At 47.8% G+C, this 27,068-nt stretch overlaps 1 protein-coding gene across 3 annotated transcripts in view; it reads left to right on the forward strand.

Annotated features, from left to right (window-relative positions):
• Positions 1-855: 855 nt before the first annotated feature.
• The window catches only part of r3hcc1l (R3H domain and coiled-coil containing 1-like), a 202,330-nt gene continuing 176,117 nt past the window's right edge, over positions 856-27,068 (forward strand). For all 3 annotated transcript variants that reach the window (XM_085994255.1, XM_085994254.1, XM_085994256.1), the window contains exon 1: positions 856-956. The gene's annotated coding sequence lies outside the window, so the exon portion shown is untranslated. The remainder of the gene's footprint in view (positions 957-27,068) is intronic.

Here is a 27,068-nt window from a genome sequence, read left to right on the forward strand (position 1 = left end):
TTCCTTGAGTACCCTAGAATGTAGATTATCAGGCCCTGGGGATTTATCGGCCTTCAATCCCGTCAATTTCCCTAACACCATTTCCTTACAAATACTGATTTCTTACAGTTCCTCCCTCTCATTAGACCCTATGTTCCCCAACATCTGTGGGAGGTTATTTGTGTCCTCCTTTGTGAAGACAGAACCAAAGTATGTATTTAATTGGTCTGCCATTTATTTGTTCCCCATTATAAATTCCCCTGATTCTGACTGCAAGGGACCTACGTTTGACTTCACCAATCTTTTTCTCTTCACATATCTATAGAAGCTTTTACAGTCAGTTTTCATGTTCCCTGAAAGCTTACTCTCATATTCTATTTTCCCCTTCTTAATTAACCCCTTTATCCTCCTTTGTTGAATGGTAAACTGCTCCCAATCCTGAGGTTTGCTGTTTCTTCTGGCCAATTTATATGTCCTCTCCTTGGATCTTATGCTATCCCTAATTTCCCTTGTTAGCCATGGTTGATTCACCTTTTTTGTTGTATCCCAGGAATGAATAAAAAATAGATCCTATGGGACTATGCGCAGAAGAGCAGCAGGGGAGTTCTCCCCCGTGTCTTGGGGGCCAATATTTATCCCTCAACCCACATTGCCAAAACAGATGATCTGGTCATTATCACATTGCTGTTTTGTGGGCTCTTGCTGTGCACAAATTGGTTGCTGAGTTTCCCACATTACAACAGTGACTGCACTCCAAAACAAAAAGTACTTCATTGGCTGTAAGGAGCTTTGGGAGGTCCTGAGGTGGTGAAAGATGGTTATAGAGATGTGAGCCTTTCTCACAATGATACCAACAGAGAGGCTGAACTACAACTCCCAGAATGCCGCGGTTGCGGCGGCGGTGCGGAAGACGTCATTACGTCACGGCCGAGGTGCTGACGTGCGGTTGTCGGCCGGCGGAGCGAACCTGAGAGGAGGTGAGAGCGGCCCGGAGAGAGACAGAGAGAGAGGGCCCGGGGGGGAGAGACAGAAAGAGAAAGTGCCCGGGGAGGGAGGAGGGTAAGGCCCGGGGGGAGACAGGGCCCCAACACCAACCCGGGGGGAGGGACAGGGCCCCAACACCAACCCGGGGGGAGGGCCAGAGCCCCAACCCCGGGGGGGGGGGGAAACAGGAGAGGGCCCCAACCCCAACGGGGGGAGGGCCCCAACCCCAACCCCAACCCCAACCCCAACGGGGGGAGGGCCCCAACCCCAACCCCAACGGGGGGGGAGACAGGGCCCCAACACCAACCCCGGGGGGGGGGAGACAGGGCCCCAACACCAACCCCGGGGGGGGGGAGACAGGGCCCCAACACCAACCCCGGGGTGGGGGGGGGAGGACAGGGCCCCAACACCAACCCCGGGGGGGGGGAGACAGGGCCCCAACACCAACCCCGGGGTGGGGGGGGGAGGACAGGGCCCCAACACCAACCCCGGGGGGGGGGAGACAGGGCCCCAACACCAACCCCGGGGGGGGGGGAGACAGGGCCCCAACACCAACCCCGGGGGGGGGGAGACAGGGCCCCAACACCAACCCCGGGGTGGGGGGGGGGGGGAACAGGGCCCCAACACCAACCCCGGGGTGGGGGGGGGGGGGGAACAGGGCCCCAACACCAACCCCGGGGTGGGGGGGGGGGGGAACAGGGCCCCAACACCAACCCCGGGGTGGGTGGGGGGGGGGACAGGGCCCCAACACCAACCCCGGGGTGGGTGGGGGGGGGACAGGGCCCCAACACCAACCCCGGGGGGGGGGACAGGGCCCCAACACCAACCCCGGGGGGGGGGGACAGGGCCCCAACACCAACCCCGGGGGGGGGGGACAGGGCCCCAACACCAACCCCGGGGTGGGGGGGGGGGGGGGACAGGGCCCCAACACCAACCCCGGGGTGGGGGGGGGGGGGACAGGGCCCCAACACCAACCCCGGGGAGGATGGGGGAGACAGGGCCCCAACACCAACCCCGGGGGGGGTGGGGGAGACAGGGCCCCAACACCAACCCCGGGGGGGGGGGGGGGGGGAGACAGGGCCCCAACACCAACCCCGGGGGGGGGGGTGGGGGAGACAGGGCCCCAACACCAACCCCGGGGGGGGTGGGGGAGACAGGGCCCCAACACCAACCCCGGGGGGGGGTGGGGGAGACAGGGCCCCAACACCAACCCCGGGGGGGGGTGGGGGAGACAGGGCCCCAACACCAACCCCGGGGGGGGGGGGGGGGGAGACAGGGCCCCAACACCAACCCCGGGGGGGGGGGGGGGTGGGGGAGACAGGGCCCCAACACCAACCCCGGGGGGGGGGGGGGTGGGGGAGACAGGGCCCCAACACCAACCCCGGGGGGGGGGTGGGGGAGACAGGGCCCCAACACCAACCCCGGGGGGGGGGTGGGGGGAGACAGGGCCCCAACACCAACCCCGGGGGGGTGGGGGAGACAGGGCCCCAACACCAACCCCGGGGGGGGGGGTGGGGGTGGACAGGGCCCCAAAACCAACCCCGGGGGGGGGGGGTGGGGGTGGACAGGGCCCCAAAACCAACCCCGGGGGGGGGGTGGACAGGGCCCCAAAACCAACCCCGGGGGTTGGGGGGGGGGGGACAGGGCCCCAAAACCAACCCCGGGGTTTGGGGGGGGGGGGGGGGGGGACAGGGCCCCAACACCAACCCCGGGGGGGGGGGGAAACAGGGACAGGGCCCATCATCCACCCCCGGGGGACAGGGCCAGGGCCCACTACCCCCAACCCCGGGGGACCCAGGCCCCCTACCCCGGGGAAGGCCGGAACAGACCCCGGGAGGACGAGTGGGTGAGTGTGGGGTTAACAGTGCATAGGGCAGGCAGGACAGCGGGGTGGGTATCAGAGACCGGCCCGCTCCAGGGGGGGTCTGGGGTATTTCAGTATCTGGGGCAGCCTTGTTGGCAGGAATATCAGGAGGAAGGGAATGTTGTGTTTGGAGCAGCCTTTGGACAGCCTGGATGGGGGCAGTAGCAGTGTGTGGGATAAGCTAGGGTAACCTCTGCGGGAGGGGATATAAAGAGCTTGGGACATTTGAATAAGGGTAGGAAGATATCTGGGACAGGCCAGGGCAGCCTGGGGGATGGGTATGATTGGAGAGAGATCAGTCCCTGGAACAGGTCAGCCTGGGGCTGGAGGCGGTGTGGAGGGAGGGTAGGAGATGTTACAGTAGCTCTGGGGAGTTGCTCCTTTCTGATGTCAGATTAAAGATGAACTGGTTTTGCAATGTAATAATTGGGGAAACCTCGTTTTACAGGAGAGCGTCATGTGTTTGTCATCGAAATCAAAAGTACTGAAAGTACAAAATAGTTCTGTCAGCATCTGTAAAGAATTGTTGATTTTTGTATAGAGACTTTATCAGAATCTGACAAAGGATCTCTATCTGAAAAATTAATCCACCTTTTCCTACAGATTCTGATAGACCTGCTGTGTATTTCCAGCATTTTCTGTGTTTTTAGCTTTTACAGTTTTGTACTTTTTACCTAATTGTTGTCACTTGGATTTCAGTAAAGTGTAATGTGTGTGAGATTCTGTGAACACACGCCCAGCATTATGATAGATTTTATCTTTGCAAACTTGAGTTGTGTCTGAAGAGAGCATTTTATTACAGTGAGGTACCAGTGAGAGCAATTTGTGTGATTTATGTTAAGAATATTTCATAATAAGTGGACTGCCTGACTTTAAAGCTTATCGGTGTTAAGTGGGGCCCCGATGTGCACAATAAGCTCAGCATCAACAGGAAGCAGACTGTGGTCCTGATCTCACCCTCTGATATACTGAGTCAAAGTAAATAGCTAAAGAGGTGTAAAGTTTTTGTGATATAGCTATTTTTCTCATTTTGTTTCTAAATACTTGAGCAATGGCTATCACATTACTCGATCGTGACCTTTCTAACCTCTCTCCTCCTTCAGGATGTTTGCAATTATTTTTTGCATGAGGCCGGTGACTCCAAGTAAAGTTTTTCAGGACTAATTTATCGCCAACTTTTCTCAACTCCCGGATTTTGTTTTGATTATATGAAATGGAAAGATCTGGTCTGTTAATGACTGGCGGGACACGAGTTGTTGATTTAAGGCCTGTCGAGGTAAATGATCCTTCCTCATAATTCGAGGGCGTTTGGATCTTAAAGGGCAACTAGTTGATCTTGGGATGAATTTGCACTGCACTGCAACTAGCTTATCGTAAATTGCATTTATGCTGCAGTGTAGCTTGCTTACCTTTATACGCAACCGTAACTTGTCTATCTTTGGATGCATTCACACGGCAACTGTAACTGGCTTCTGGTCGGGTGCATTTAGACTTCAGCTGTAGCATCGGTGTGGTTAGATCCTCACTCCGGAATTATGCTACAGGGTAGATGTGGAGCGGTTGTTTCCCCTGGCTGGAGAGTCTGGAACTAGGGGGCATAGTCTCGGGGTAAGACCGAGATGAGGAGGAATTTCTTCACTCAGGGTTGTGAATCCTCTGCCCCGGAGGGCTGAGTGCTGAGTCTTTGAGTCCATTCAAGGCTGAGATCGATAGGTTTTTGGACTCTAGGGGAATCGAGGGATATGAAGATCGAGCAGGAAAGTGGAGTTGGGGTCGAGGATCAGCCATGATCTTATTGGGTGGCGGAGCAGGCTCGAGGGGCCGTATGGCCCACTCCTGATTCTATTTCTTATGTTCTTATATGCACGTAGCATTGTTTCCATCACCGACTATACAGACCCTGAATTTGTAATGCTTGTTGATAGGGGAACTGCCTTCGTGATTTTTTTCCACAAACCTGTGTTTGCGAAGGGTGAGGAGTTTGAAGAGTTGTTCAGTGTTCTAGTTATGGCATTGAATTCAAATACTGAAGATGATGCAATTTATGTCGCTAGTTTTGTATTTTTTGTAACCAAAATGGGGGGAAAAACGCACCTGGCAAACCTCATCATGGAAACAAAAGTGTTTTATCTCGGAGTCGTGATCTTCATGTTGATTCACTCTTGGGCTGAAATTTGCACCGTAAGAAATAAAAGAATATAGTTGGAATACAGCTGAGCTATACTTAGAAAATATGTGAAAGAAATGTGGGTTGTTGTATGAATTGACAGAACGGCACAGTGCATGCCATATGGAAAAGTGTAGAGTGTCTGTGATGACCTATCGTTTCTAATGGATATAAATACAATAGCTCAGCACATGAAATGGAATCTCACACTTGCTGATTTATGTGGGGATGCAAGTTCCTTCTTTTCACAGGGTTAGAAGAAATTGAAAGTATTCGGAATTGGTGTAAGACTTTATGATGTAACTAAAATTGTTACATTATTTCAACCACATACATTTAATACTGACGCATGTCCCGTGGCAATGGTCACGCTGAATTGGAGGACATGGTAGAAGTGTGTGAAAGACGTGGTGAGACAGTGAAGGGCTATTTTGAGTGGCACTTGAAGGGGTCTAGGCAGAGTAGATAGAGAGAAACTGTTCCCATTGGCGGAAGGGTCGAGAACCAGAGGGGACAGATTTAAGGTGATTGGCACCAGAACCAAAGGCGACATGAGGAAAAACGTCTTTACTCAGCGAGTGGTTATGATCTGGAATTCACTGCCTGAGAGGGTGGTGGAGGCAGATTCAATCATGGCTTTCAAAAGGGAATTGGATAAGTACCTGAAGGAAAAAAAATTGCAGGGCTACGGGGAAAGGGCGGGGGAGTGGGACTAGCTGAAGTGCTCTTGCAGGCTCGACGGGCTGAATGGCCTCCTGCGCTGTAACCATTCTATGATTCTATACTGGGCAAATCCAGGTAATTGCAGCTTCTTCTAAACTCCCGTGGTCGAGAAGGCAATTGCAGCGGCTTGTAAATTTCAGGCTGCAGATCAGAAGCATTCAGCACTAAATGAATGGCTCTCTGTTGAGATTGTTATGCAAATGACTGATCTAGAGGTTAACCCAGTGCTGCACAGTGCAGTGCTTATCTTTATGCAATGTATAATGCAAAGCATCTGAGAAAGCTTCCCCATTTACAGGTAAGTGGCTTGTGCTTGGACCAGTACCATCCTAATCAATACCTTAATGAATCTTAAAGAGCTTGCACTCTTAGAGAAATCATAGTCATAATATCTGAAATATATTATTCTGCTGTAACCCTAAAAAGTGCCAGATCCATTAAGGCGTTTTTCTTGGTCCAATTGCAGTGGATCTGTGATTCTCTCTGGGTCGTTCTCTGCAGCAGACGTATCCGGCCTGCGTGTCCTGGGAGCTTTGTTGTTGTTACCTGGGGTGGAATTGTAGCATACAGGAAACTTTTTTTTTATCCGGGACCGGCGTGGTGCCGGTTTATCAAAAAGTCCGGATTACAGAGAGGTATAGTAAAAGGTACGAGAGCCCCGTACACGGCCACAGATCCAGGCGTCCCTGTTGCATAGCAACAGGTGCAGGAACCCCGGTTACACGGCCACAGATCCAGGAACGGCCACTAATATGAAGTAAAATTTACCTGAACCTAATCCTGAATTTTGCCGGTTAATGGAGATTTCTGGTTATTCAGGTGCCGGTAAATCGAGAGTTTCCTGTATATTCTACTTTTTTTATATAAAGTTTCATTCAGAAAAATAAATTGTAAATTCTGTGTAGTTATTGTGCAGTTTTGTTACATGGTACAGGAAATTAGGAACACCGGAAGAGGAGGAGGCCATTCAGCCCCTCGAGCCTGTTCCACCATTCAATGAGATCATGGCTGATCTGCGACCTAACTCCATATACCCGCCTTTGGCCCAAATCCCTTAATACCTTTGGTTAACAAAAATACATTTGCGTATTCGGGATCTCGTGTGCACACACTGGGAACAATATGCTTTTTCCAGGTCACGATAAATTGGTGATAGCCTCAGGTGTTTGGTTCGGGGATCTCAAAGACTTGTATAGGGACTGAGTCTTGAAGGATAGGGTTGTTTTCCTTTGTTGAACTGTTAAGTGGTTGGTGTTATCTAGCAGGCCCATTCTTAATTGAGGCGAGGTGTATTGATTCGAATGCAGTTGCTGAAAACCTGATTCCTCAAAATGACATTCATCTATCGGAACATGTAGGCACAGGGTCGCTCGAAGGTTCAGATGGTGAGTGCACTGTTCAGCGTGGAACTGAGCCAGGAAGAGCCCAGCTTCCTTCTCCGTCCGTGCTCAGTTCGCTGATCGAGTCCGGTTGGTATTAGGTGCTCTACAGTTGGCCTCATTGTCCTAACAAGTAAGGGGTTTGGGGGGGGGGGGGGAAGCAGCAAGGCTTCCTGGTTCCCATTACTATCCAGGTGAGTCATCGAATCATAGAAGTTTACAGCACGGGAGGAGGCCATTTCGGCATATTGTGTCCGCGCCGGCCAAAAAAGAGCGCTCCAGCCTGATCCCCACATTCCAGCTCTTGGTCCGTAGCCCTGTAGGTTACGGCACTTCAAGTCCATATCCAAGCACTTTTAAATGTGATGAGGGTTTCTGCCTTGACCACCCTTTCAGGCAGTGAGTTCCAGACCCCCACCACCAAAAAAGTTCTCCTCAACGCCCCTCTAATCCTACCAATTACTTTAAATCGATGCTCCCTGATTATTGACCTCTCTGCTAAGGGAAATAGCTCCTTCCTATCCACTCTATCTAGGCCCCTCGTAATTTTATACACCTCAATTAAATCTCCCCTCAGCCTCCTCTGTTCCAAAAGAAAACAACCCCAGCCTATCAATCTTTCCTCATAGCTAAAATTCTCCAGTCCCGGCAACATTCTCGTAATCTCCTCTGTACCCTCTCTAGTGCAATCACATCCTTCCTGTAATGTGGTGACCAGAACTGCACGCAGTACTCTAGCTGAGGCCTAACTAGTGTTTTAGACAGTTCAAGCAGAACCTCCCTGCTCTTATATTCTATGCCTCGGCTATTAAAGGCAAGTATCCCGTATGCCTTCTTAACCACTTTATCTACCTGTCCTGCTACCTTCAGGGATCTGTGGACATGCACTCCAAGGTCCCTCTGTTCCTCTACACTTCAGTATCCTACCATTTACAGGAAACTCTCTTACCCAGCACTTAAATATCCAGAAACCTCTCTTAACCGGCAAAATTCAGCAGTAGGTTCAGGTAAGTTTTACTATATATTAGTGGCCGTGTAACCGGGGTTCCTGGATCTGTGGTCGTGTAACCGGGGTTCCTGCACCGGTGGCCGTGCAACAGGGACTCCTGGATCTGTGGCCGTGTAACCGGGACTCCTGCACAAGTGCCGTGTAACCGGGGCTCCTGCACCTGTGGCCGTGTACGGGGCTCTCGTACCTTGGTAAGTATACCTCTCTGTAATCTGGACTTTTTGATCAACTGGCACCGTGCCGGTCCCGTCTGTGCCGGATAAAAAAGAGTTTCCTGTATTGTGTATTCCCTTGCCTTGTTAGTCCTCCCCAAATGCATTAACTCATACTTCTCCGGATTAAATTCCATTTGCCCACCTGTTCGATACAGAGTAAAGGTCCCTCTACACTGCCCCATCAAACACTCCCAGGGCAGGTACAGCACGGAGTTAGATACAGAGTAAAGCTCCCTCTACACTGCCCCATCAAACACTCCCAGGGCAGGTACAGCATGGGTTAGATACAGAGTAAAGCTCCCTCTACACTGTCCCAAGAAACACTATTGAAATCTTCCTGCAGTCTACAGCTTTCTTCCTCACTATCAACCACACAGCCAATTTTCCTGTTGGAAATGGTGCATGTGCGGACATTGAGTGAGGGCAGGATTAAGCTCAGCCGTGATGGCTTCCAGCTGCATAGACTTGTAGCATTCACTGCTTACATGTTCAGTCGAGGTACCAGAGGTTGAAGAGTCAGAATCTTGTGGAACAGAGGGAGAAAGTTGTTTTCGAGTGGGGAGGGCAGGGCGGGAGGAACGTAACATGCAGTTAATGTTTGCCGATATTTGAACATCTATCACGATACAGATTTTTGTTTTGAGCCTTTGTCACTTTGCAGGGCTTCATTATCGCAGCTTATTCGCCTGTGCAGCTCCTCCACGCTGATACGACAACAGGCATTTTTAATAAACTAAAAGGATGGAATACAAGTGCTGTCCATATTCAGTTAAAAGCTGCTGAGATCAGGCCATTAACTATCAGATTGTTTTGTCACAAATGAGACAATTTTTCTTTCACTTTTCTCGGTGAGAGGGAAATCTTTGTGTGCAACCATTTGAGTGTTTGTAACTGTTTTGATTCTAGTCAGCCTATTGAAGGTGCCCAGGGGGGTCTCGAGTTTCTCTCCCCATGCCCTCTTTGCGCTCATCTCATCTGCAAGACTCGCCTCCTGCTGTCTTGACCTCATTCCCACTAAACTGCTGACTACCCAACTTCTCTTGCTGGCCCCCATTGTAAATGGTTCCTTCTCCTCAGACACTGTTCACTCCTTTTCAAAACGGCCATCAATACCTCAAAACAAACCTACCCTTGACCCCTCTGGTCCTTGCAAGCTATTGTCCCATCTCCAACCTCCCTTTTTCTAAAGCCTTGAACATGTTGTGAACTTCCAATTCAGTGCCGATTTTTTTTCTTGCCGCTCTCTATTGACTATCTCCAATAAGGCCCCTATCCATCTTACAGCACCGACGTGACCCTAATCAAGGTCACAAACTCCGTTCTCTGTGAGTGTGGTGCATTATACCTGCTCGTTCTCCTCAACTTCCCAACTAGAGAGGCCGGCCAGGAGAGCCTTGGAATAGTCAAGTCTGGAGGTAACAAAAGCATGAATGAGGGTTTCCTGCAGGAAGTGAGCTGAGGCAGGAATGGAGACGGGCGATGTTATGGAGATGGCAGTAGGCAGTCATTGAAGTGGAAAGGACACGGGCTCAGTAGCTCCACTTGGGGGTCAGATAGGACGCTGAGGTTGCCAACAGTCTGCTTCAGCCTGTGACAGTTGGCGGGGAGAGGGATGGGATCGATAGCGAGGGAAGGGAGTTTATGGCAGGGGCCAAGGACCATGGCTTCAGTCTTCCCAACGTTTAATTGGAGGAAATTGCAACTCAACCAGGACTGGATGTCGAACAAGTAGTCTGACAATGCAGAGGCAGTGGCGGGGGTTGTGAGGTACAATTTGGTGTCGGCAGCTTGCCTGTGGAACCTGGCGGCATGTCTTCAGATGATGTCGCCGAGGGGCAGCATATAGATGAGAAATGGGAGGCGGCCAAGGATAGATCCTTGAGGGACTCCAGAGGTAATGGTGCGGGGGCGGGAAGAGAAGCCATTTCAGGAGATTCTCTGGCTGCGACTGGGTAAATAAGAATGGAAGCAGGCGAGGGCAGTCCCACTCAGCTGGACAATGGAGGAGAGGTGTTGGAGGAGAATGGTGTGGGGCAACTGTGTCAAAGGCTGCATTTTTATTAGAGTTGTGGCTGCCTTGAGCGACAGCACTACAATATAAACACAGCATGAGTTCTAGCAATAAGGTTAGAATTAGTGACAGAAATTATTCCCAGCTCATTAAGCATAGGGTGGAACCATAGCATTCGAAAACAGCTAATATAATTCTAAAAGGTCAGATGCTTAGGGGTTCGAATGGTGTTGGTTTGATGTGTCTAGAGGCAGAAAATAGTGAAATCTATTTTTATCAATTCAAATGTACTTGGAACAGTATAAAGGCAATAAAGCTAACATTTGTTTATGAAAGGCAGTTATGCCTAACAAATTTAATGCGATTATCTGAGGATGCAGCAAAGTTTCTGGAGAATGGTTAATTGATTAATATATATATCTTGCCTTTAAAAAGCTTCCCCACAAGAGAATTGTGGCTGAAGAGGTAGTCCTTGAGATAGAGGATGAAACATAAGTTGGCTCATGAATTAACTAGATAAAGATAAATGAAATTAATGATCATTTATAGCCCTCCAAGCCTTAAACCCTTGCTGTTCAGAAAGTTAAATACTAGTTCATCTCCTGTGACACTGCTCATGGTCGGTCAGAGGACACAAAGCATTATCAGGAAAGAGCGTTCTACCAAGTTCCACACAGTATTATTGTGCTGCTGAAGCGCAGCTGTGGCTCAGTGGGCCGCACCCTCGCCTCCGAGTCAGGAGGTCGTGGGTTTATAGTCCCGCTCCCGAGACTTGAGCACAAAAATCCAGGCTGACCCTCCCAGTGTCCGTACTGAGGGAGCGCTGCACTGTTAGAGTTGCCGTCTTTCAGATGAGATGTTAAACCCCGTCTGCTCTCTCAGGAATGCGGCACAAGCACACAGTGGCTTGTGAACTTTTACCGCGGCACCATAGTGTCCTGACGAGTGGTGTCAATGTGTGGTATGGTAACACCACGGCACAGAACAAGAAAGCCATCCAGAGAGTTGTGAATATGGCAGAAAAGATCATCGGGTGTGCACTTCCGTCCATCGAGGAGATCTTCCAGACCAGGTGCCGGAACAAGGCCCGCTCCATCATCCAGGACCCCAATCACCCTGGGCACAAACTGTTCTCCCTCCTGTGGTCCGGACGTCAGTACCGCAACATCCGAACCAGGACCAGCAGGTTTAAGAACAGTTTCTATCCACAGGCAGTGCGCCTACTGAACTGCTAATCGCACTGCCCCATATATTATAGTTGTATGTTTATGTAAATATATATATTATACTTACCATATATATTTATCATATTACATTACTATTATTTCCAGTGATAATTTAGGCTTTTTTGCACTATTCATCATATCCTGCAACTTGGACTGTTATTGCTATACTTTCTGCTTATTTGCTTATTGTTTTTATTTATACTTGTTTTTATTTTTTGCTTTTATATTTATATGCTTGTATTGTGGGAGTGAGTGGGGAGTAAGCATTCCATTGTACTAGTTACATGTGGCAATAAAATGATCTTGAATCTTGAGGTGGGCGTAAAAGATCCCATGGCACTGTTTTGAAGAAGAGCAGGAGAGTTATCCTCGGTGTCTTGGCCAATATTTATCCCTCACTCAACATAACAAAAAAACAGATTATCTGGTTATTATCCCATTGCTGTTTGTGGGAGCTTGCTGTGCGCAAATTGGCTGCCCGTTTCTTACATTACAACAGTGACTCCGCTTCAAAAGTACTTCATAGGATGTTCCAAAGCGCTTTACAGCCAGAGGTGGTGAAAGGTGCTGGAGAAATGCGAGCCTTTCTGTGTGCAAGTTGATTGAAGGATGCACAGTGTAATTGCTGTTCCTTCCTTGGGCTGATTAGAAGCTGACTGATCTTAGCAGATGCGAACGAAATTTGCGTGTGTGAAACCTGGAGTGTGCTGGAGGTGTCTCTCAACTGTGAAATATTTCAACCAGGGCCTTGAACTTAGTACTGTATCTATAAAAGACACACTATCAAGTTTTATGGTAAACCAGGATGTTCTGAAGAATCAAAAGTCCATACCTCACGACTGGACATGTGAATGGCCGATAGTAATGAGTACTTTTGGTGGGGGGGGGGGGCGGGGGTGATGGCGGCGGAAGTAATTTTAATCTGAAATACCGTCCTCGCCACCCATTTCCCTCAAAGTTCTGTGGAGCAAACAAATGTCTGGGAAGAAAGTCTCAATTTTGCCACCGTTAAAGAAGCATCGTGTCCTGCTTGAATGACAGATCCAACCCTGCCTGGTTGGAATTGCGCCAAATGGAGATCATTGTCTGGATGTCAACCCTCTTGTTTGAACATAACGTAACAGCTCAGTATGGGCTAGAACTTGAGTTGCGACAGGTAATGAGGTTTTCAGTTGGATCCGGCGTTCTCTGGACGGACTGAATGCATCCCATCTTTAGGGAAAACTGGGTTGTGTGAACCTACAACCATAACGCAGCGAATAATAGATATTGGAGGTAGTGTAAGCACGTATTGGATCCCTTCTGAGACAGCACAAAATTGTCACCCTCCTTGTAGAAACAGGTGCATTGAATTGGTTTTATTATACCAGTGGGTGTTGTCTGGATGTGGTAGGTACCCTTCACCTGTTGTAGAATTCCTCAGGCAGTGTTGTTATTAGGACTTGAGTAAAATGTAGTGGTGGAAGTGAGATTTACACACTACCAGTGGACCTCGTGCAGCGTTACTCCTGGTGAGCCAGAGAATATGGTGGAAGTTTGTGAACGGTCATGAAGTAAGTGCATAGTGGCAATGTGTTCAAACCCAATCCAGTAAGTGGATAGTATCAGCGTTTTTAGATATACAATTGGTATATACAAATAGTAGAACCAAAAACAGCTGATGAGAAAGCCATGGATGGGGAAAGAAAAAAATAAAGACTTGCATTTATATAGCGCCTTTCACGGCCACCGGACGTCCCAAAGCACTTTACAGCCAATGAAGTACTTTTGAAGTGTAGTCACTGTTGTAATGTAGAAAACGCGGCAGCCAATTTACACACAGCAAGCTCCTTACAATCCGCAATGTGATCATGACCAGATCATCTGTTTTTAGTGATGTTGATCGAGAGACTTGGGGGTGGAGGACACGTGTTTGGAACAACTCGGGCAGGCTAGACTGCAAAGGACAGAAATGATAGGTCAGAAATGACTCCAGGCAGCTTTGGGGCAACCTGGTATTAACCCCAGGTATGCTGGCACAAGTTCAACCATGTGGCATCTGTTCTGTGACGTTTTAGGTGTTACGTTTTGGAACGGTGTGACATGATGGCCAAGTGCCCCACACAGGCTGATTATAGATGTTCATTTGAACTGTGAGAAAACACCCAGCAACACAATTCTAGATTCTTTTTCTTCCAAACGTGCATTACATTTGGGGAGTGAATTTTGATCTTGTTAACATTGGAATGAAGTACCAGTAATTAAATGTTTTGTTACCGTTTGTACCAGTGGTGGAAGCAATTGAAGGCGGTGATGAATTAAGTGCATCACGGCGCCTTGTGTTAATTGTAGTGTATTGGTGCTAATCTGCTGAATATTGTCAAAAATGTTGGGAGCATGTTTTCAGAGTACCTTGAAGTTTCAGTCTCTATACCGCACGCTAATCATTTTTCATGAGGGTGGAATAAAGCATAATCAGCTGCTCCAGTCTATTAAATCTAGACTTGTGTTTCTGAGGTTGTAGTAATCAGAAAATTAATTTTGCACCTTGACAGGTACAGCTAATAGTGGGTGCAGCTTGTGGCTAAATGAGATGCTGATAACTGCGGAGCTCATTTATCATTTGGGGTGAGGGAGCCAGCAAAAGATGGAGTCTCTTTTTATAGGGCCTTTAATAAAAGGTGCTTGACAGACCTTTGCACTATTGATTGATGATTCAGGTTAGCTGAAGCACAATGCATTTGGATCCCATTGTTGTTGCTGTACGAATTTGCCCTGCATAATTTGGAATAAAAATGCCCAGTCTTGGAAATCCTAACATTGGGCACTACAAAATAACAGCGCACGGCTTTACGTCCATGATCACTTGCACAGTGAGGTCCCGATTATAGTCATTTGTTTACAGATGTGGAGCAGTGGTGAAGCATTTCTCCACAGATAAATGAGGGATAAATTGAAGGGCAAGTAAGCCTGGGATGCACTAATTTGTTTCCTAGCATCTGGGTATAGAATAGAATTTAGGCTTGCTTGATGTGCCAGTGAGTAAATGTATCATGTAAACTGGCACTGAGCTATCCTTGTCTTCAAATCCCTCCATGGCCTCGCCCCTCCCTATCTCTGTAACATCCTCCAGCTCTACAACCCTCCGAGATCTCTGCATTTCTGCAATTCCGGCCTCTTGCATATCCCCTATTTTAATCGCTCCACCATTGGCAGCCGTGCCTGGGCCCTGAGCTCTGGAATTCCCTCCCTAAACCTCTCCGCCTCTCTCTCCTCCTTTTAAAACGCTCCTTAAAACCAGCTCTTGTGATCTGTCCTAATATCTCCTTATGTGGCTCGGTGTCAAATATTGTTTGATAATCGCTGCTGTGAAACGCCTTGGGATGTTTTACTATGTTAAATGTGCTGTGTAAATGCTGCTTGTTGTGTACAGGTGGATCCCAGACTAAGTCTCTTATATGGGATGGGGAGTTATCATAGAAACATAGAAGATAGGAGCAGGAGTAGGCCATTCGGCCCCTCGAGCCTGCTCCGCCATTCAATACGATCATGGCTGATCATCCACATTCAGTACCCTGTCCCTGCTTTCTCCCCATATCCCTTGATCCCTTTAGCCTTAAGAAATATATCCAACTCCTTCTTGAATATATTTAATGAATTGGCCTCAACTGCCTTGTGTGGTAGAGAACCTGCGGTGTTCTGGACAATATTTATCCCTTGATCAACATCATTAAAAACAGATGATCTGGGTCATTATCACATTCCTATTTGTGGGATCTTGCTGTGCACAAATTGGCTGCCACGTTTCCTACATTACAACAGTGACTACACTTCAAAAAGTACTTCATAGGGTGTAAAGTGCTTTGGGATATCATGAGGGTTGTGAAAGGCGCTATATAAATGCAAGTCTTTCTTTATGGTCACTGGTGCGAATGCAGAAATATACCCTCGATGTCCCTGGGCTGGTTAAGGCTCACCCTGTGATTTCTCTTCCCTTGGCTCACAAAGTTGAATAGCTTGCCAACACTCACCATTTAAACTCTTGCATGAACGAGGACCCCCTGAACTGAGGTGTTGGTGGGCAGTCAGCACCCACAGACCTGTGGCCCGGGATGAATTACCATCAGCAGCAGAGCCCTGGAGGCGATTGTGTGTGGTGTGGAGGCAAACATTAGCATTGCCTTCCACGCCCAAAATATTGCTGCTCTGTGTCACTGCTTCATTCTGATCATTGCCTTTGTGACTCCCAGATTCAGTGCCCAGAACCGCCCGTAAAACCAACTCCTCCAGAACTCCGCTGCAGCCGTCCAACCCTGCACAAGGTCCCGCCCACCTATTGCCCCCTGCCCTTGGCAACCTCCAATTTGCTTCCTGTCCCGCAGCATATTGGTTTCAAGATCCTCATTCTCCTCAAAGCTCACTTCCCTGGATCTCTGCAACATCCTCCAGCTCTCCATTGCTGCTCGCACCGTCTGTCCTTCCGAGTCTATGCGTTCTGCCCCTCCCCCTGCAACTGGTGTCAGCTATCCCGTCCCCATAGTCTCGAACCCTAAGCCCATCTGCCTTGGTGCGTCGCTTCCCAACCTCAAAAGTCGCCTTTTATTTAAAAAGAAACTACCTGTTCAAGCTTTAGTATTCTGCTCTTCATCGCTCTTGACCTGGCCTGACACCCACTGTAAAGCACCCGTCTGGTGTACATTTACATAGTGCCTTCAGTGTAGTTGGAGGGATAGGAGCAGATCTAAGACAAACTCTTCGGGTTGAGGCGTGTTTGTGAGACGCAGCAGATTTCAGGAGGGGGAAAACAGGGTGAAAATGATCAGAAGCGCATAACACTAAAATGAAACGGTGGTTATTTAGAGAGTTAATGCACTATGCACAGTGAAATGATGTCAGGCTTTGGTTATTAGTCTGAGTTTTAGGTTTTATGTCCCTGATTTCCACGGTTGCAGGTGGAAAGGTTGCATCAGGTGTTCGACTGCAACAGTGCTTAAAATTTATAAAGCCGCCCACTTTGTTGGAGGTAGAACTGAGGGTAAATTAACTTTACATATTAAAAAGTGTATACTTTAAATATTTGATGGACTGGAATCTTTGTGAGATGTCACTTGTACCCCTCAGGCATATTTGTTCAGCTGTTATTAGATTTATCTTGAATCGGTCTTTTCACTTATTTATTACATTACTGCCATTTTGACCCCTAAAAATGTAACTGTATATTAAACTTTTTTTTAAATTCCCAATTATTTTGGAGCAAAATTGCTGCTGTTAGATTAATTTGCTTCTTGTTGCTTTTTTACTAACACCTCAATTAACCTCTTCTGCTGAAGTAATATTAACTCGCTTAACTGAAAATACTTCAAGGATACCGAACAGATCCTGTTGATTTATCAGGTTCTCATTACAGTGCAGTCATTACTGCCATTTTCGTGTTGCAGCCAAGCTGCTTCCGCTTCGCAGTAACTCAAAACACGAGCAGTGCGAGGCACCCCTCATGAGGCTGCATCGCCCTGCTTACGCTTACCGCCCCGTGGAGCACAAGTCCAGGGTGGTAACAAACCTGGTTTAAAAAGTGCTGTTGGACCAGTACCTACAATGAAACCCAGCCTTCAGGTAACGGCATATTCGGTGCGAGCCTTGCAGCATCCCGATAACTCAAAACGTTCATATCACCGCTGGGCATTAATTGTGGGATGGTGTTTGCAAAGGTGGGGAAGAGAAACGTTTCCCGAGCGCACGAGGCAGCGACACAATTTGTGTTGAAATCTCTTGTGATACGAAAATATCTTTGCAATGAAAATGACACCTGGATCCTGTTCCTTCCTCCCTGACGATAGCAATAATCCTTCAGCAGAACCTGCTCTCCATTCCGCCCCCCCCCCCCCCCCGCCCTTCCTCCTCAAGCGGGAAGCCAGTCGCAGAATATCAAATTTTCTTGACCCGGCCTGCCATGTAAACAATGAATAATTCATTTTGAAATGGCCATATCTATCTCTTTGAATTCAGTTGTGAAAAATAATGGACCAGATTTTGCTGTAGCAGGGCATCGTGAGTTAGTTAGAATTGGCCCCTTCACCCTTCAGCTTATAATAATTGTGCCCACTAATTTGCTGGAAGTACGAGCTGAGAACGGCGCAGTGGGGGGAAACAGGGCATCTGGGACCTGAGTGAACAGGGCAAGCAATTGTATATCTCCTTAACCAATGAGATTTAAGGGTTGGGAAATAAACAGCGGAAGGACTGAGAAGGAGAGTGAATTAGAGTGGGTGAATTCAACACCAAATCAGGTACAGAAAGAGAAATAAAGAGAGGGAAAGAAAGATTGGATTAAGAGAGATAAAAAGATGGAGTAAAAGTAAGACTTTTTAAATTATAAATTTGGCATTTTGGAAAAACTCCTGAAACAATTCACAACCTGAAGGAAAGTGACTCGACGCTTCTAATTAATTTTCTGTGCCAGAGAGGTTGACTGGCAGTCATTAACAATTATCACTTTGTTAAAAGGGTATTTGCGCTTGTAACGGCTGGCCCTAGATATCTGCAGCGGGTTTAGTTCGTGTCCATTGTGCAAATACAGCAACTTCACGGCATTCAGTTCCTGTCAATGGTGAGGCAAACGGTGGGATGTCATTTTCGTGAGCTAGTGAGGGAGCGGTGCAACTCGGGACAGTAACTTTTGGATATTGGCGTTCAAATGCGCACCAGCCCCTTGCCTGAACTTTCTGTAGCACCTTCTATCTATCTATATATATATATAAAACAGTATGTCTGTCTGTCTCTCTGTCTGTCCGGCTATACAATCAAAAGTTATAGAGCGTACCTACACATGTTATATCAAAAGAAAGCTCATCATTAGGGGACTCTTGTAGGCGTATTTACTTTTTAGTCACACAAAAATTGTTTGCACAGTGTACAAAAAACGTTCAAAATTACTCAAAAATCCACTCATTAGCGCTTGACCAATCCTACCTCTCATTAGCGTTGAGTGATGTGCTGCTTGACCAATCCTGCAGTTCACTCAACTGATGCTTGACCAATCGGTGCATCACAGGCGGGACCTAATGCTGCAGTCTCCCTAAACTTCCCCGCTATTTTTTTCATCCCCCACAGGGACACCACCAGCCAAAGAAACCCCCACATTCCGGCAGCGGCAGGTGAGTTTCCATGCAGCGGGCGGGTCATCGGCAATGGCTGCCCGTCAACCGCGCCACCCGCGGGGGAGCTCCATCCTCACAGGAACCCCCATATTGCGGCTCCCGATCCCGCTCCCGCCCCGCCGCACCGGCAGGTAAGTTGGGCTCACTCTGGCCGTGCCTCGCAACCGTTCGGCCCGACACACACAGTGGTCGGGGGAGCGGCACCGGCCGCCTGTCAGCCGCGCGATCCGCAAGGGAGCTCAGCTCGGGTCCGTTTCGGCCTGACAGCCCGGCCGCGCCTCAAGCGCTAAGCCCCGCACGGCCACTATCAGAACGGCACTGGGCCTCAGGCGCTAGGCAGGGACAGGGGAGGGAGGGGGAGGTCGGGGGGAGGTGGAGGGGAGGGAGGGAGGCAGGGAGAGGACAACACGGAGAGGGGGAGAGCGCAACAGAGAGGGGGGACACACAGGGGCGCGCACACCGCATGGCCCGAAATTGCCCTGGCAACGCCGGGCTCCCCTGCTAGTTTAGGTATAAATAACAGCGAGCGCCATTAGCCTCACCATTATTTTGGCTGCAAAATCCGTCCCAATAGTTACGTGTTTTCTCTTCCAGATTCCGAATCTGATCTGGGCGAATGCACGTTAGCTTTTGCGTTCCGGTACTGAGGGGATAGTACTCGTGGGAGTCAGGAAAACATGCCCTTTTAAGAAAAATTAAGCGTTCACATATTTCCTTAGTTTAACCTCTCCTTCATCTTTTGGACGAGATGTTAAACCAAGGCCCTGCCTGTTTGTTCAAGTGAATGCAAAATGCAGTTTTTTGAAGAGGAACCAAGAGTTCTCCTGGTGTCTTAGCCAGCATTCATCTCTCGCCCCTGCTTTTTGTCCCGAACCCTGTAAGTTCCTCATCCTCAATCGCCTGTCCAACTCCCTTTTAAAATTAGTTATGCAGTCCGCTTCCACCACCTGTTCAGGTCGAGCGTTCCGGATCTCCACAACTCCCAGTGGAAAAATTGCTGCTCATCTCCCCTCTCGATATTTTGCCAGTAATTCTAAATCTATGACCTCTGGTTATTGACTCACTCGCCAGAGAAAATATCTATTCTATCAAAACCTCTCACCATCTTGATAACCTCTATTAGGTCATCTCTTAACCTTCTCTATTCCAAGGATTATTATAATTATTACAGTTATACATTTTTATATAAAGAATATTGGCGGCCCATGTATTGGCATTTCGGCCCTTGCTTTGAGAAACATAGAAGATAGGAGCAGGAGTAGGCCATTCGGCCCCTCGAGCCTGCTCCGCCATTCAGAGATCATGGCTGATCATCCAAACCCAGTACCCTGTCCCTGCCTTCTCCCCATATCCCTTGATCCCTTTAGCCTTAAGAAATATATCTAACTCCTTCTTGAATATATTTAATGAATTGGCCTCAACTGCCTTCTGTGGTAGAGAATTCCACAGGTTCACCACTCTCTGGGTGAAGAAATTCCTCCTCATCTCAGTCCTAAATGGCTTACCCCTTATCCTTAGACTGTGACCCCTGGTTCTGGACTCCCCGGCCATCGGGAACATCCTTCCTGCATCTAGTCTGGCTAGTCCTGTTAGAAAGGTGAAATGGAAGATGTGTTGTATTTTTTTTAATTCGTTTATGGGATGTGGGCGTCGCTGGCAAGGCCAGCATTTATTGCCCATCCCTAGTTGCCCTTGAGAAGGTGGTGGTGAGCCGCCGCCTTGAACCGCTGCAGTCCATGTGGTGAAGGTACTCCCACAGTGCTGTCAGGGAGGGAGTTCCAGGATTTTGACCCAGCGACGATGAAGGATCGGCGATATACTTCCAAGTCAGGATGGTGTGTGACTTGGAGGGGAACTTGGAGGTGGTGGTGTTCCCCATGCGCCTGCTGCCCTTGTCCTTCTAGGTGGAAGAGGTCGCGGGTTTGGGAGGTGCTGCGGAAGAAGCCTTGGCGAGTTGCTGCAGTGCATCTTGTAGATGGTACACACTGCAGCCACAGTACGCCAGTGGTGGAGGGAGTGAATGTTTAAGGTGCTGAATAGGGTGCCAATCAAGCGGGCTGCTTTGTCCTGGATGGTGTCGAGCTTCTTGAGTGTTGTTGGAGCTGCACTCATCCAGGCAAGTGGAGAGTATTCCATCACACTCCTTACTTATGCCTTGTAGATGATGGAAAGGCTTTGGGGAGTCGGGAGGTGAGACACTCGCTGCAGAATACCCAGCCTCTGATCTGCTCTTGTTGCCACAGTATTTATGTGGTTGGTCCAGTTAAGTTTCTGGTCAATGGTGACCCCTAGGATGTTGATGGTGGGGGACTCGGCGATGGTAATGTCGTTGAATGTCAAGAGGAGGTGGTTAGACTTTAACTTGTTGGAGATAGTCATTGCCTGGCACTTCTGTGGCGCGAATGTTACCTGCCACTAAAATGTAGTTTTGGGTGAAACTCCTTTTTCAGGGATTTTCAGTTCCATTTTCTTGGTCTTCACACTACAAAAGTGGCCCTAGTTTACTCTGCTGCAGAATAGTGCTCTGCTAAACGCCGCCGTGAGGACGGTGTCAGGGACGCTCAAGTCCACTCCAACTGAGTGGCTCCCGGTGCTGTCCCACATTTCCCCGCCTGCCATTCGGCGCGACCCCCCTGTGCCCCGTGAGATGGGGAAAAAATCATGAGCAACGTCGACCTTCCCATTCACAAAGACTTGAAAAACCCACCACGAAAGCGCTTAATATCACGCCGGCCTTTCTGGGGAAACAGCAGCCAAGGTTCATGCAGCTGGTATTGACCCACTGTCCAGATGGATGGAATCGTGGGACACGTGCAACATAAAGAACCAACACCTCATCACTGAGCCAACAGCAGAGGTCCCTGGCTTCGACCTCCCTCGGAGACAATGGGCAGCACTCAACCCAATCCGCACAGGGCACGGACGATGCGGCCACCTGCGCCACACGTGGAAGATGAGGGATGACCCGAAGTGAGACTGTGGCCACGAGTCCCAGACCATGGAGCACATCACATCAACCTGTCCACTGAGATCTGTCGCGGGAGGCACCTCATTTCCCCACTCGGCATCTCAGGAGGCCATCGAATGGATAGTCGAACCAGACATCCTATTATAAGCTTTTCCCGTCATACGAAACAACAAACCACACCAACCATAGCTGTAAGAAGCCCCTGGAAAACATTGGCTGATGGGCAGTACTTTGCTCAACTCCAGCCTTCTACCTCTCCTTTTCCATCACAAACTTTCTTGTCTTTACTGATACTTTTCAAAGCTATGGTCATTGCTAGGAGGAACTTTGTTCCTCCTAAACTCCAAATATGCTCTCCAACACTCCCGTCTTTCACCATGTTTCCTTCCTTTGTTTAAATCAAGAATCATTGTCTTGGCTGCTCTTGCTCATTCTTTCCCATGGTGTCAACTCTACACTGCTATTACTTCCTGCGCTCTTGCCTTCCTCCTCTAATTCGTAATTGTAAAAACCCAGGCTTGATGTCGCCTAACTACTTGTTGATTTATCTAGCCTTCGCTTACTCTCTTCATCCCTGGTAATGTCCTGTACAATGAGCTTTGCTCTTCATCCAACAGGACTGGACAGACTAGATGCAGGAAGGATGTTCCCGATGGCGGGGGAGTCCAGAACCAGGGGTCACAGTCTAAGGATAAGGGGTAAGCCATTTAGGACTGAGATGAGGAGGAATTTCTTCACCCAGAGAGTGGTGAACCTGTGGAATTCTCTACCACACAAGGCAGTTGAGGCCAATTCATTAAATATATTGGCCCAGAACTTGGTGTCGGGGGCTTGCCGCGCGTGCAAGCCCCCGATGTGCACTTACCCGGCGCGCCGACATCTGAAACCTGGCCCGCAGTGGATTTCCTGTCAGTGGCCCGGTTCTGATGTCTGTGCGCTGTGCTAACCTGACCCAGCGGCGTAGTTAGTGCGATGTGCCGGCTGGGATCAGGTGAGCACTGTTCAGCCAATCAAGGGAGGGGAAACTTCATTCATAAGTTTGAGAGTAAGAACTGTCAAACTCATGAGAAGTACTGCACCCCAAAACACTACTTAAACTTTAAATAAAATTTTAAAAAACATCCCAATCATTAAATTAAGTATAAATAAGTTTAAAAAAAATAATTTCAACAATTTTTTTTTTGAAAAAATAAATTTTTAATAAAAAGGGTCTAAAACTAAACTTACCTTATTGTAGATTCTTTAAAATAATAAACCTGTGGGGAAAAAAAAATCTAAATTGCACTAAAACACCACTTACCTGTAATAATAAATACTTGCGTGTGCTTTTTACAAGCGTAAAGACCTGAGGCCTTTACACATGCGCAAATCCCCCAAAACAGAGGAAATCCAAGACGCAGGCGCTGCTCCCTACAGCGCACGCGCTAGCCTCTTCACCTCTTGGGTTAGAGGAGAGGAAATGCCGGTTTTCAGCGCATGCGCTGTGCATGCTGAAAACCGGCATTTCCTCCGGCCAGACGCGTGAGTGCCCCTTCCGTACTCGCGCGTTTGGGGAGGAATTACTGCCCCATTCAAGAAGGAGTTAGATATGTTTCTTAAGGCTAAAGGGATATGGGGAGAAGGCAGGGACAGGGTACTGAATTTGGATGATCAGCCATGATCTCATTGAATGGCGGAGCAGGCTCGAGGGGCCGAATGGCCTACTCCTGCTCCTATCTTCTATGTTTCTATCTCTGCTTTCTCAAGAGCAGGGCATATCTAGCCAACTGGCTGCGAGGTTTCTGGGCTCTGCCAGTGAAATCTGCTCTTCAGTAAATTCAGACTATACTCAACTTCGGTCTGGATAACACAGATTAGATGCTTTCACTTTGTGCACAATCTAAAATGTTTGTCTTCTCTCTGTCCTGTGGGCCTTGGATTTAAAAAAAAGGTTCTTATTGAATAACCTTTAGACATTGAAAATGATTAGATTAATTAAATACTATTTATCCCATGTCATTTTGAGACTAGACCGCTGTGCTTTTTATTTAATATTTTTAGCAGCAAGATTGAAAGCATAAGATTGTTCCATCAACTCTCATAATTTAAAAAAAAATGAAATATAGCACTTCCCAGGGGTGTGGGCTTCGAATGAGAATGCAGTGATTCTATATAATCTTAAAAAAAAAATTAGATATTGAGAGGGTAAAGGCATCATTTATACAGCATCTTTTCGTGTTGAAATACGTCAAGGCAGTTCACGATGAATTAATTTTGAAGTGAGGTAACTTGTGTAGCGAAAAGTGGCAGCTGTTCTGTGCCAGCAGCATTAAAGGCGCTATATAAATGCAAATTGTTGCTGTTGCGTCCCCCGAGCTACTAGAATAGGACCCGGCCTTATGGTCTCGTCCTCAGGATGGCACCTCCGTCAGTGCAGCACGCCCTCCGTACTGAACTGGATGTCAGCATAAGACACAGCTCGAATTCTTGACCTCCGATTCAGAGGCGCGATAGGCACTTCAGGTTAGGGTCTTATTTTGGAGCAGTCCTTTAACATGCTTGAAGCAGAAATATCCTGGGGTTAACTATTCAGCTCTGTCACAGTATCCGACTTAGTAGCTTCTCTAAGCCAGATGTTCCCTTATCAATATCATGAGATCTCACTTATTAAGACTTTTTAGAGCGGCTTTTTAAGGAAAGTTTTGCTGATGTTACCATTAAACTCCCAGTAGAAACATGTGTTATTTTTTTCCTTGGCACATATTGGAATGCTGAAGGTATATATGTGCTTCCAGTCCCATTTATAACATTTGCAAACCTTGGCACTGAAGATGAACAGTACGAGAGTTTTCTGTGCACAATACCAGTGCAATACAGGAAACTTTGTGTTATCCGGAGGCTGAATGTCCGACAAGCTCGAGCCACCGGCAAAAATCAGGAGCCGTTTTTTTTCTTTTCGTTGCTTTTTTTCTCAACAGTCAAGCTCTGCAAGGTCTGTAGCTAAGCAACAGCTTCAGCTAGAGACGCTACAGAAACGCTTGCCGACTGTTTAGAAGCTGTTGCTAAGCAACAGGGTTTGTTGATTCACACGGAGCTGAAAATCTCCGTATGTTTCAACATTAGCGCTGGTTTGTCCGGCAGTTTTGAGGGAACGGCAACAGCTTGGTCCCGTCGGTGCCGGATAGCGCAAAGTTTCCTGTATTGGTATTACTGGAGTGGGCAGATTCCAGCGTTGGTTCGATACGTTGGTAAATTTAATGCCTTCCGGTCAGTAGAAATTGCAGTGTATTCATAGAGTTTTGCAGCTGTATTTAAATGATTTTTGTTCAGATTTTCACCTTATCTTGTAGCAGACCAGGAGTACTGTGTACAGTTTTGGTCTCCTTACCTAAGGAAGGATATACTTGCCTTGGAGGGAGTGCAACGAAGGTTCACCAGACTGGTTCCTGGGATAGAAACATAGAAGATAGGAGCAGGAGTAGGCCATTTGGCCCCTCGAGCCTGTTCTGCCATTTATTGAGATCATGACTGATCGTCCAAACTCAGTACCCTGTCCCTGCTTTCTCCCCATACCCCTTGATCCCTTTAGATTTAAGAAATATATCCAACTCCTTCTTGAATATATTTAATGAATTGGCCTCAACTGCCTTCTGTGGTAGAGAATTCCACAGGTTCACCACTCTCTGGGTGAAGAAATTCCTCCTCATCTCTGTCCTAAATTGAAAAGTAGGACCTCAAAGGTAGTAATCTCTGGATTGCTACCAGTGCCACGAGCTAATAAGTTTAGAGAGAGTAAGATAGATAAGCTAAATACGTGGCTTGAGCAGTGGTGCAAGGGAGAGGGATTTAAATTCTTGAGGCATTGGAACCAGTTCTTGGGGAGGAGTGACCTGTACCAAGGGGACGGTCTACACCTGAACTGTGAGGGAGCCGATGTCCTCGGGGTAATATTTTCTAGGGCGGTTCGGGAGGATTTAAACTAATTTGGCAGGGGGATGGGAACCTAGGTAGTGGAAAAGAGGGAAGTCATATGAAGTCAGAAATAGATGGTAGAAAGGTGAGAAGCAATAAGCAAAGGAGAGAAACACAAAGGGCCAAACTAATTCATAATGAGTGTGTGAAAAAAGCAAGCCTGAAGGCTTTGTATCTTAATGCTAGAAGCATTAGGAACAAGGTGGATGAATTAGTTGTGGAAATAGAGGTAAACAAGTATGATTTGATTGGGATTACAGAAACGTGGCTGCAGGGTGGGCAAGGCTGGGAACTTAACATCCAGGGATATACAATATTTAGGAAGGATCGGCAAAAAGGTAGGGGAGGTGGGGTAGCATTGCTGGTAAAGGAGGGGATTAATGCAATGGAAAGGAAGGATATTAACTCGGATGAAACGGAATCTGTATGGGTAGAAATGAGAAATAGCAAGGGGAGGAAAACGTTAGTGGGTGTGATATATAGGCCTCCAAATAGTAATATGGAGGTGAGGGAAGGCATAAAAAGGGAAATTAGAGAAGCGTGCGATAAGAGCACAGCTGTCATCATGGGTGACTTTAATTTACATATTGATTGGACTACCCAAATTAGTAAAAATTCTGAGGAGGAGGAATTCCTGGAATGTTTTCGGGACGGTTATCTGGACCAATATGTCGAGGAGCCGACTCGAGATCAGGCCATTTTAGACTGGGTATTGTGCAATGAGAAGGGACTTATCAGCAATCTTCTTGTACGAGGCCCCTTGGGTCAGAGCGATCATAATATGATCGAGCTCTCAGTCGAGATGGAGAGTGAGGAAATTGAATCAGAGACTAAGGTCCAGAACTTAAATAAAGGGAATTACGAGGGTATGAGACGGGAATTGGGTAAGATTGATTGGGTGGTGTTTCTGGGGGGATTGACAGTGGATAGACAATGGCAAGCATTCAAAGATAGAATGGAAGAATTCCAGAACATGTTTATACCGGTTTGGCATAAAAATAAACCTAAAAAGGTGACTCAACCGTGGATAACGAGGGAAATTAGGGACAGCATAAAATCAAAAAAAAGGGCATATCAACTGGCAAAAAAAAGCACCAGACCGGAAGATTGGGGGCAGTACAGGATACAGCAAAAGAGGACAAAGGGACTAATCAGGAAGGGGAAAATAGAATACGAAAGTAAACTTGCAGCAAACATAAAGACAGACTGCAAAAGCTTTTATCGGTATATCAGGAGGAAAAGACTGGTAAAATCCCAAGTCGGTCCCTTGCAGTCCGATTCGGGAGAATATATAATGGAGAATAAGGAAATGGCAGACCAATTAAACTCATACTTTGGTTCTGTATTCACAAAGGAGGACACAAATAACCTCCCAGGAATATCGGCAAACATAGGGACTAATGAGAGGGAGGAGCTGACAGAAATTAGTATCTCTAGGGATATGGTGTTGGGTAAG

The sequence above is a fragment of the Somniosus microcephalus genome, chromosome 8 (assembly GCF_052327205.1).
Source record: "Somniosus microcephalus isolate GS21.2 chromosome 8, FLI_Smic_1.0, whole genome shotgun sequence".
Taxonomy (NCBI): Eukaryota; Metazoa; Chordata; class Chondrichthyes; order Squaliformes; family Somniosidae; genus Somniosus; species Somniosus microcephalus.